The sequence below is a fragment of the Gadus chalcogrammus genome, chromosome 16 (genome assembly GCF_026213295.1).
Source record: "Gadus chalcogrammus isolate NIFS_2021 chromosome 16, NIFS_Gcha_1.0, whole genome shotgun sequence".
NCBI lineage: Eukaryota > Metazoa > Chordata > Actinopteri > Gadiformes > Gadidae > Gadus > Gadus chalcogrammus.
Genome location: NC_079427.1, coordinates 30,749,574 through 30,759,561, shown reverse-complemented (window position 1 = coordinate 30,759,561; position 9,988 = coordinate 30,749,574).

The following is a 9,988-nucleotide window of genomic DNA, read 5'->3' as shown; positions in this document are numbered from 1 at the left end:
ACCCACTTTATTTGAAGTGCAACGTCAAGAATGTATCTCTTGACAAATTAAGTTTAACTTAAAAATAATTTCCTGAAAAAATACAATAATTAAAAAAAAAAAAGTATCTTCAATGTAGGGCTGGGCGATTTGGCCTAAAAATAAAATCTCGATTTTTTCTAACTAATGGACAATTTTCGATTTAAACCTCGATTTTTTTTTTCTGTTTTTCTCTAAACAAATTCCATTGAAACCCATGTACGTGTGCTTATGGGGTGTCGCACTTCACTCACCAACGCAGGGGTCTACAACCCGCTGATTTAAGAGTATAACGATTATCAACAATCATGGAAAGCTGAGTAGGTTTATCAGTTTTAACAGTATGAACAAATAGAACACAAAAATGACAAGTTGTCCTTTGTATATCTATAGTAGCAATAGCAAATGCTAAACAAGGACAAAATCGACTCAGAATAATTGAATGAACTGTTTACATCCATGGCTAACCAGTGCATGAGAAGGAGATGACAGGAGACTAATGTTTCACTCTTTTAATTGCTCTAATTTGAGCTCTTACTGTTGTTATCTAACATACCAGTAATTTAATTGTGTAAAAGTGTGAAATTACTGCACCTTAAAAATGACCATGAATTAGCTATACTCTCATTTGCATAGTGATTAACATTATGAATTTCAATTGTGTATACCAACTGTATGTTGGCTGACATTTACCTATAACTTTTTTCCCTCCACTCTAACCAAGGATGCCTGTTTTTAAATTCCCTAGCCTGACACCCAGTCTGAAAGGCTGGCCAGGGGTTCTCATCTAAAAGTAACAAGGAGATATAAAGTGGGATTAAAACATTGTCTTCTGTTGACTACTTATTATGTGGTTTACACATTAATATGGGAGGACTGGACACACACACACCCACACACGCATGCACGCACGCACACACACGCGAGAAGGAGGGGCTCGGCCCGCCAACTAACGTGCAGAGATGCAGCTTCGCGCTTCGTAACAGAGACAGGGCAGAGCGCGAGCGCGCAGCGGGAATTTTATGAATGGGTGAATGTTAGGAGATACTTCCCCTGCTTAAGTATTTATTGCAGTTATAACCCAACCGATATTTCCGAAAATAAACACAGAAAGTGAAAGATCTGTCCACAAGAACGATTGATACGTATCCGTGCACAGTTTTAAGCGTGGGTATACCGCAATGCCTGGTGCGTTCCTAGTGGGTATACGGGCGTCGACCGTGCGTAGTCACGTAGACTACAACACTGCGTGTAACTAAGAGAACACACATGTGAGTATGTTGATCACAAATTATTTGTATACATAATGTCATCTTTGCAAAAGACGTTTAAACTGAAAAGGTGTTTCAGATCGACCCTGCTCTCCCCCAAGTCTGTCTGGGGGCGAGGGGAATGTGATTGCGTAGGCGGAGTTTGCGCGGCGTTCTGGAAAGTGAGAGAGGGAGCTACACGGAGTCTTTCATGCAAAACAAATCGGAGAGTCCTAGAACTAGTTGTTAAATCGCGATTTTCGGTTCAGCCATTCACAAAACCGGTGAGAGAAAGAAAAACTACAAATTAATCGATTAAACCGAAAAAATCGCCCGAGAGGGGGCCCTACGTTCAATATGTATTGGCCAGATCAGAGTTGTTGTGGACTCGATTGCGTATTCAGCCTACTAGACATGCACGGCACGACTCACAGCCAGACACAACAACTAAAACGAGGTTGTAGAGTGCTCTGCGAATAGAGCCGTTTGTAAAAGTATCTTTAGGAATACTTAAGTGTACCGCCCGCACACCCTCAAATTCTTCCTGCCTCTGCGTGTCACTTGTCGCATATGTGGTACTTGTCACTGCAACCGGGAGGCAAGAAGAAAGCAAATAAATATTATTTCCTTATGAAAATTACCAAATAGTTGAAGGCAGAGTAACGTTGGATAAGTACTTTAATCTGATTACTGGTTTGGAAATAGATACGAGTTAGATGACTCGTTACTAGGTGGTGGTAAAAAAATCATACGCAATATAGCGCGATACTTTGCTGGCCGATAAATATCGATGTTGTTCAGCAAGCTCCAATAATCGATACTTTGTTGTTAAAAGGGGTAGTTCGGAAGTTGTGGACATAGGGCCTAGCTTCCGAAGTGAGCGATTGGTATTCTATATCACCTGAGACAGTTTTCAAACACAGTTCTTCAGTCCTTCTAGTTGCAGAGTTCGCTCGTGCTGAGGCTAGCGCACGTCAACGGGCAATGCTAGCCTGCTATTAAAACAGGTCTTACCCACGTCCACAGTAAAACCCGCTGTAAATCATTATACGACAGACTATAATCTAAATGTCTGTTTATAGAATAATGTTTGAAAATAAAACCACCGTGCATTGCATTGCATGTTGAGGGAATTGCGGGGTCTCAGGCAGCAGTGTTTAATTCCTTACGTAGGCATACGGCAGCGGCGGACTGATACCTAGGTTACCATGCCGCTGTCATTGCTACAAACGCAGAGTACAGTGGAACAAGGAATTCTACAGGCGTATTAAATTAACAAGATATGGCCAACGTTTGAGGAGTTAGCGATGCATCTGCTTTGAAGACGATTATGAGGAATTTGTTGGTATCCAACGAACCTTACATTACGAGCCGGGGTTTGATGTCAAAGCCAGCAGCAACAGCCACAGTTGAGTCCTTTCTGGATCTCGCACTGGAAATTGGTGGACTTTGTGGTGCCCATCTGTACCGTTTATTTCTACAATTTCTAAAAGCACACTGAACCATCATGTTGCCTAGTCGTTCAATGCGCTTCTGTCCCACGCTTCTCTGTTTAACCGTTCTTCTGTCGTGATTCGGTTACAAACCTACCAGCGCATAGTAGAATTCCGCTTCTGCTGAGAAAGTAGTCCCTCGATGATTCATGCGATGCAAGGTTAGTTTTATTTCTAACATTATTCTATCAACACAGACATTTAAATCTATAGTCTGGCGTTATAATTGATTTACCTCGGGTGTACTGTGGAGTGGGTAAGACTCAACCTCAACCGAGCCGAGATGACGCTGCACAACTTTTTGCCCTGCCACCTCACATCGCGCACAAGCGCATAACAGAGGGCGATGGGGGGTGCACTTTATCTGTAAGGATTACGCCCTAGAGCGTCGTTGATAATGCTGATTCAGGTGGATGCTGCACACTTTAGAGCCACGTTACAAGAAACCACACGAGGGTACATGGTGGGACACAGCTGTAACCGCGATGTATGAAGAGGTGAAGAAAGCGGTTAAACATCCCTTGGCGCTGTGCAACGAGTTGCAGTTGACCTGCGACGGATGGACCTCCAGAACCACACAGTCGCGAGTCGTTACTGAGAAAAAGCAGTCAGATTACAGTAACGTGCTACTAATTATCGCGTTACTGGCATCACTGCTTCCAACCTCCGACCATTAAGCTAAGCGCAGCATAACACGTGTTGGTGATGTTCTCTGCTAGTAATGAGCCTACGAAATGTATCGATCGGCGCATAGACTTGCGTTCCCACTGATAGTCTGATACGGCATTTGGGGCAGCAAATGGGCATATTCCGATACTGGTATAGGGAACAACTCGAGCAGAAGCCATTAACCCGAATGGTCTCTGAAGTTCCATTATTTTAACTGCCAGAAGGTGTAATGATAGCTTAGGTGTGTTTATGGGCAATATGGCAGTGTGGTTATTCATGACTTAACACGTCTGACTTCAGCCTCAGGATTGTGGCTGTCACTCAACTGTGATGCAGATACCATTACCCTTGTTAAAGTCATTGCATGTCATTTCTGCAGCTTGGGGTAACTCAATCAAAACAATAACAAATAAACGTATTTGATGACGGTTGAAATCATGTTCACAGACAAGTACATATATTAAAGATTGTATCAGCAATGGTGGGGGAACGTCACTTCTGTTTGTATGTGAAGCGAAGATCCCAAACAAACAGAGCCAGCTCGCCCTCCCTTCCGTGTTTCGTTCATCCAGTAGAAAACTATCATGAACGCAGCGCAAAAACCCCAGCAGACACCCACCCCATGTCAGTGATTGGTTGAATACTATTTATTTTGGTTTTGAGTGGATGGTAGTACCATGTGTTGTTGTGTACATCTCGGAGCATAGGTTGCCTCAGAAATGCGTTTTTTTGACGGGCCTGCTTATGGGCTAGAAAGCTAGCGGGATCGTGAGGAAAAAGATCAATAGTGATGTGAAAATGTTTCTGGCTAGAATCGCTGATGCAACTATCTGGCAATTCATTCCTAATGAAATTGCCAGAATTGGGCCCTATGACATCTGCGATGCGGAAATTGCGGACGGAATCACGGAATCTGGTATTAAAAATCTAAAAACGTGGAATATTGCAGAATTTGCTCAATTTTCCATATTTTGGATACCCTGGGAAATCCAGAGTTCTTGCAAGACAGCAATTTGAATTTGCTCAGCGGTCCATCTGGGAACGAGCAATATACTCACTTCCCGATTTCCCCTGGCCCAGAAGCATTAACCAATCACATCGGTGTATCTGATATAGGCGGGCCGAAGCACTAGCTGTTTTACTGACACGTGATACGGCAAGAGTCTATCTATGGTTAGCTCTGCTGTGCTAGATCATGGTCCTATTAAAGAAAGGACAGGCGGACTAAATCATGGCCGCCCCTTCATTCCTATGAAAACTGCTCAATGGGTGCAGGGGCAACATCAAGGAGAGATTTCTTCCGCTAAAGGAGGTCTCAGAGCCACGCCCTAGTGCATGACATGCCTAGATGCCGAAAAACTCGTTGTTTTCTAGCATTGTTAGAATTGTAGCAGTCATAAGCGAGAGGTCTGAGCGAGCACAGGCGCATTAGTTACTGACCAGGGAAGAATAATGACTGCAACCCCCGATGATTCTCTATATGTGATCTTTAAATTACACTCCTCCAGCGATTTGGGCAACATTTATTATTTAACATTATTCATATTATTAGTTGTAGATTAGTTTGTCCCTTTTTGACCTAATAAAGAAAATCACCTTGTACATAAATATTGTTTTTTGTATTTAGAACAAAATTCATAATAACCACTCAAGACTAAGCACGAGAAGTTAACGGAGCCGTGCACTGAGCCCTCTCGGATGCCGGCCGAAACAAAAATTTTTCACTACGACTCCTTTCACTGCCCCCTCGTCCTTCTCCTGCAAACAAAACGGCTAATAAAACGCTGGAGGGAGGCGTTTTGAAAAGAGAAAACTGGCATTTATTAGGACATGGTATAAAGATAATATGAGCCTTTGATTGTTATCCAGACATTTTTCGGGAGACCACTTTCCTGTTCCCTACTTGTATGGAGTGGACGGCGATATCTATTTACCGGACCCCAATGAATTGAGAACCCGTCACAGCCCGGCAAAAAAAAACAGCTGCAATACCAGGCGTTGGCCACTGAGGCACTGTGGGATTGTGGAAGTATTAATAATAATAATAATATAATAATAATATATAACACATTTTATTTATAATGCACTTTATATTCAAGAATCTCAAAGTGCTTCAGAGAAAAAAAAACAACTAAAAACTATTAAAAGGGGAACCTCAAAGAAAGTTTAGCTAAATGCTCTTTTAAGAGATGGGGTTTTGAGGTTCCGTTTAAAAGAGTCGTGTAGTCTGTGGAGCCCGTCAGTGTCAGGGATGGCGTTCCATAAGTCTAGGGGCAGCAGCAGAAAGGGCCCGATCACCCATGGTGCACAGCTTCGTATGCGGGTTTGGAGGGTGATGAGTGGATCCTGAACGAGTGTACGTGAGTTGGTGCGGGGGGGTGAGGAGTTCCTGAGGTAGAGGGGGGGCAAGTCCGTGAAGGCACTGTGGTTGAGAGGGGAGGACCTTGTACTCAATTCTGAGTGGGTCAGGGAGCCAGTGCAGTGATTTCAGGAGGTGGGGTGATGTGGTCATGCTTGCGCACCCTCATCAGGGACCCTGGCAGCACTTTTTGAATGTATTGTAGCCTCTGGATGCAGTCTTGCCATGGATTCATATGAGGAGTGCATTGCAGTAGTCCAACCTGGAGGAGACGAAGGCATGAGACGAGGCTTCTCATGCATCAGCCAGGGTGAGTGATGGGCGGAGTTTGGCGATGTTCTGAGGTGGTATAAAGCTGTCTTACAGAGGTGTTTTGATGTGGGTGTCAAAAATTAGTTGTGGTCCATTTTAACATCGAGGTTGGTGACGGATGTGGAAAGGGGCATGTTTTTGCCAGAGAAGGTGATATTGGTGATGGTGGGGGAGCGGAGCTGATGTGGCCGAAACAACAGCAGTGCAAGTATTGCACTGCTCCTGGGGGCTTGGTCTAGAGATAGTCAACCCTTGTATTCTTCTGATTGGTCTTAGTGTTATCCAATTGCGTCCAGTGATATTTTAAAATGCATGCTTGGTGCCGCCCCTCGCGTAACTTGCCAGACCCATTATCTTTCTAGATGTGGGTCTGGATTTCTTCCAGGCTATATTTTGCCTGAAATTAATAAAGAAATAAATTCAAAAGTTGGCCTGATTATTGTAGTATCCTAAATTATTTAATAATCGTAACATTACAGACAAGTAGGTATAAAAACATAATTCCGTTTTTGATCGATGTTTCGGGAGGGGGGCAGAGGATGGTCACCTCACAGCTTGACAATGCTTCTGAGACGGCCAAGCCCTCTTAAAACTATAAAATTAGACCCTAGCTTGAGCCAATTCTAGCAAATTCTGTCAACATACTATTGATTGGACACGTAAAAAAAACTTGTGATTACCACTTAAATGTCTAAAGCCCATGTGAACAAGGAACAGCTCCATGTTACCAGAGCCTACCTCCTCTAACCACCAGAACTAGTGCAAGCGATCCGCAGATTACAGACGGGAATCTATTAATGACTTTGTGGCGCCGAGTCTGACATCCCCTTAGAAAAAATAGGAAAGCTTGTTTCTAGTGAGGCATTGCGAACAGTGAGGCGTGTTGAACGAAAATCAGAGCAGCCTCCGAAAATCTCTCCTGCCGTGTGTGTTCGACCAACAGATAACTGTTCTTCAGAAGATCAAGATCTAAATATCGTCATTGCTGAGCTGGCGGCATATGTATTATTATTCAAAAATGACAAGCTATCGCAGTCAAAAATCGCGACGCTGGCAGTAGCTGTCTGCCTCCGTCTGGATCACTATTACGGTGAAATATTGCGTCGCTGTCAGCAGCTGTCTGCCTCTCCATCTAGATCACTATCATGGTGAAATATTGCGATGCTTTCAGCAGCTGTCTGCCTCTCCATCTAGATCACTATCATGGTGAGATATTGCAATGCTTTCAGCAGCCGTCCCTAAATCTAGCTCACTATCGTTCCATGGTTCCAAATAGTGCAATGTTGTTTGCATCTTTAAAAATGTACTGTTATATCTTTTGGTGCTTTATTTATCCACAAAAGTATCCCTGATGATAAAAAGAGCAAAAACTGAATTTGGGCGCTTCTTCCTCGGCGGCGCCATGTTTGGTGCGTTTTGAACCAAAAAACAAAGCAGCGTGTGTGACGTCATTACGCATTTAGCCGCGACCGGTAACCGATAAGCGGAATCCGTTAGCAGGCTTGCTATTGATTCCAAGGAATCGGTTGACTCGGCACCGGTTCTGAACAAGAACCGGTTCACGATTCCCATCCCTACTTAAGACCCTTATTATACTACCAAAGAAGTTTCGGCCTACTTTTAGCCTTTTAAGTGGTTTAAAATAGCGATTTAGTTTTTACCATAACCAGTTCCAAGCTCATAGCGTTTTGATAGAATCGGCTAAAAACAGCCAACTGAAGAAAGCGTCTATAAGCGGCTTTTGTGCTCCAAAACGAACGTTTCAACTCGTTATCATCCAAAACATATTCCAAATCCATTTTACACCGGAATTACCCTTTAATTTATTTTCAAAACTTGGGAATTAATGTGGCGCGGTACCGAGCGGTTGAAACAATGTTGGCGTGTCCTGTGGCTGCCTTGCACACCTGCGTTATATTGCTTAATATGACTTTGGCAGTAATGTTGCGCCATGCAAGCAAGTGTAAACGCGAGCAGCATAGCTGCGTGCCTGCATGCTTTCAGCGAGTAATTAATATTATTTGTAATTATTTTAAAAAATATTTATCAGTCACAGCACTCACAGCAGCCTTCCTCTTCTGGTAAGTCGAGTAATTGAATGCCAACCGTAAATCTTGCATATCAAGTAAGCTAGCGAACACTGTTGCCATTCACCTCATTGTCTGCTGACTTTCTGCTTAATGTGAAACTCATAACAAAGTCGTGCATGTGTGGTATGGTATTAGTTTTGTTTGAGTACGCAAGTTCGAGAACCAGTTTTAAGCACCGGAAAAGCCGTTTGAAAAGTAAAGAGTAGGCACTGGTATCGGATAAAACCCAAACGATACCCAACCCTACTCCCACTAGGACCAGACCAGGGTAACACAGTTGGACCTCTGATTGTCCGATTTGTTCCCAGCTTAAGTTCACCTTGATGATTTGTAATTGGAAAAGACAGGAGCTAGTAAAAAAGCACAGCTCTTTAAAATACCCTCTTTTTAAAGTGCATTGATGATTCTGGTAGAGGTTTAGATAAATGAAAATAAAATGAACATGTTTAGATCAAGCATGGAATACAACTTTCAGGCATTTCAATTAAATAAATTAAATATCCAACGTTGGGTGCATGTGCAGAATTAATACCCCAGCTGAAAAACGCCCGGTATTCCGGTTATGGAATAGCTCCCAAATTATAACAGGTTAGAAGGATGTGTGGAGCTCTGTCTGGGCGACGCGTGTGTGGAGCTTTGTCTGGGCAGTGTGCGGGGACGTGTGGAGCTCTATCCGGGCGGTGTGTGTCTGGACAGGTGGATCTCTGTCTGGGCGGTGTCTGTGGATGTGTGGAGCTGGTTGATGGAGGGGCAGCGGTTGACTGCGTCGTCCGAAAGAAAGTTTTTGTTTTTCTTAAACGTACCACACACACACTACTATGGTGTGTGTGGATGGTGAAGCTCCGTCTGACCAGTAATTATTGATTCCCGGACACCTATGTAGAGATTCTTGGGGCATCATTGTCATACACAGCATGGTGCTAATTATTAACGCGTGCGGCTGACCAACAAGCGGTGTCAATAAAAAAGTATTACAAAGTTGCCGTGGGTCGTAACCATGGTGATAACACAGTTTTTTAAACTGTATTTGTATTAATAAGTACTCGTAACGGTACTCGCTATCGGCAAGTACCCAAATGTAAGTATGTGGTCTGAGAAAGAGGGGAATCGGTGCATCCCTACACATTAAACTACATGTTAGACACTTAACCCGAACTGCTCTTGATGAGCTGGCTGTCGCCTTGCATGGTTGACTCTGCCGTTGGTGTGTCAATGTGTGCATTAACTGATGTAAGTCGCTTTGGATAAAAGCATCTGCTAAATGCCCTAATTCTAATTATGTTAAAAGGCCCTTAACCATTGATAAATAACAAAAAAATACAATGGAGATACATTTATTAATAAAAGTGATCATTAATGCAGAAGATATTTGACTGTAGGGTGGCCTACACAGAAGATTATTCCTAATCCAATCTGGCCCACTAAAGGATGTTATCCCACACGCTCACCTGTACCTACATGTATTTAGGTCCCACTTGCTGGGATACTCTCTGAGGAACGGTTTTCCTAAAACAGCAAAGACAGAGAGAGACAGTGACAAGTAACAATGAATATCAAGATACAAGCATAGTAGGAAAAACAGCACTTTGAACAAGACAACGGATCTATTGCGCGGTTCAGTATAGTGGCTGGAGAACACTTATTGAAAGGTGAGGTCCAGTGAAATGAAACCTTATGTCGATGGACCACTGCCCTGTACCAGCAGCAGCACTTAAAAACAAATAGAGTAAGTGAATATCAACACAACCCCAAAAGAGCCTGATGTAAATGTAAATGGACTGCATTTATATAGCGCTT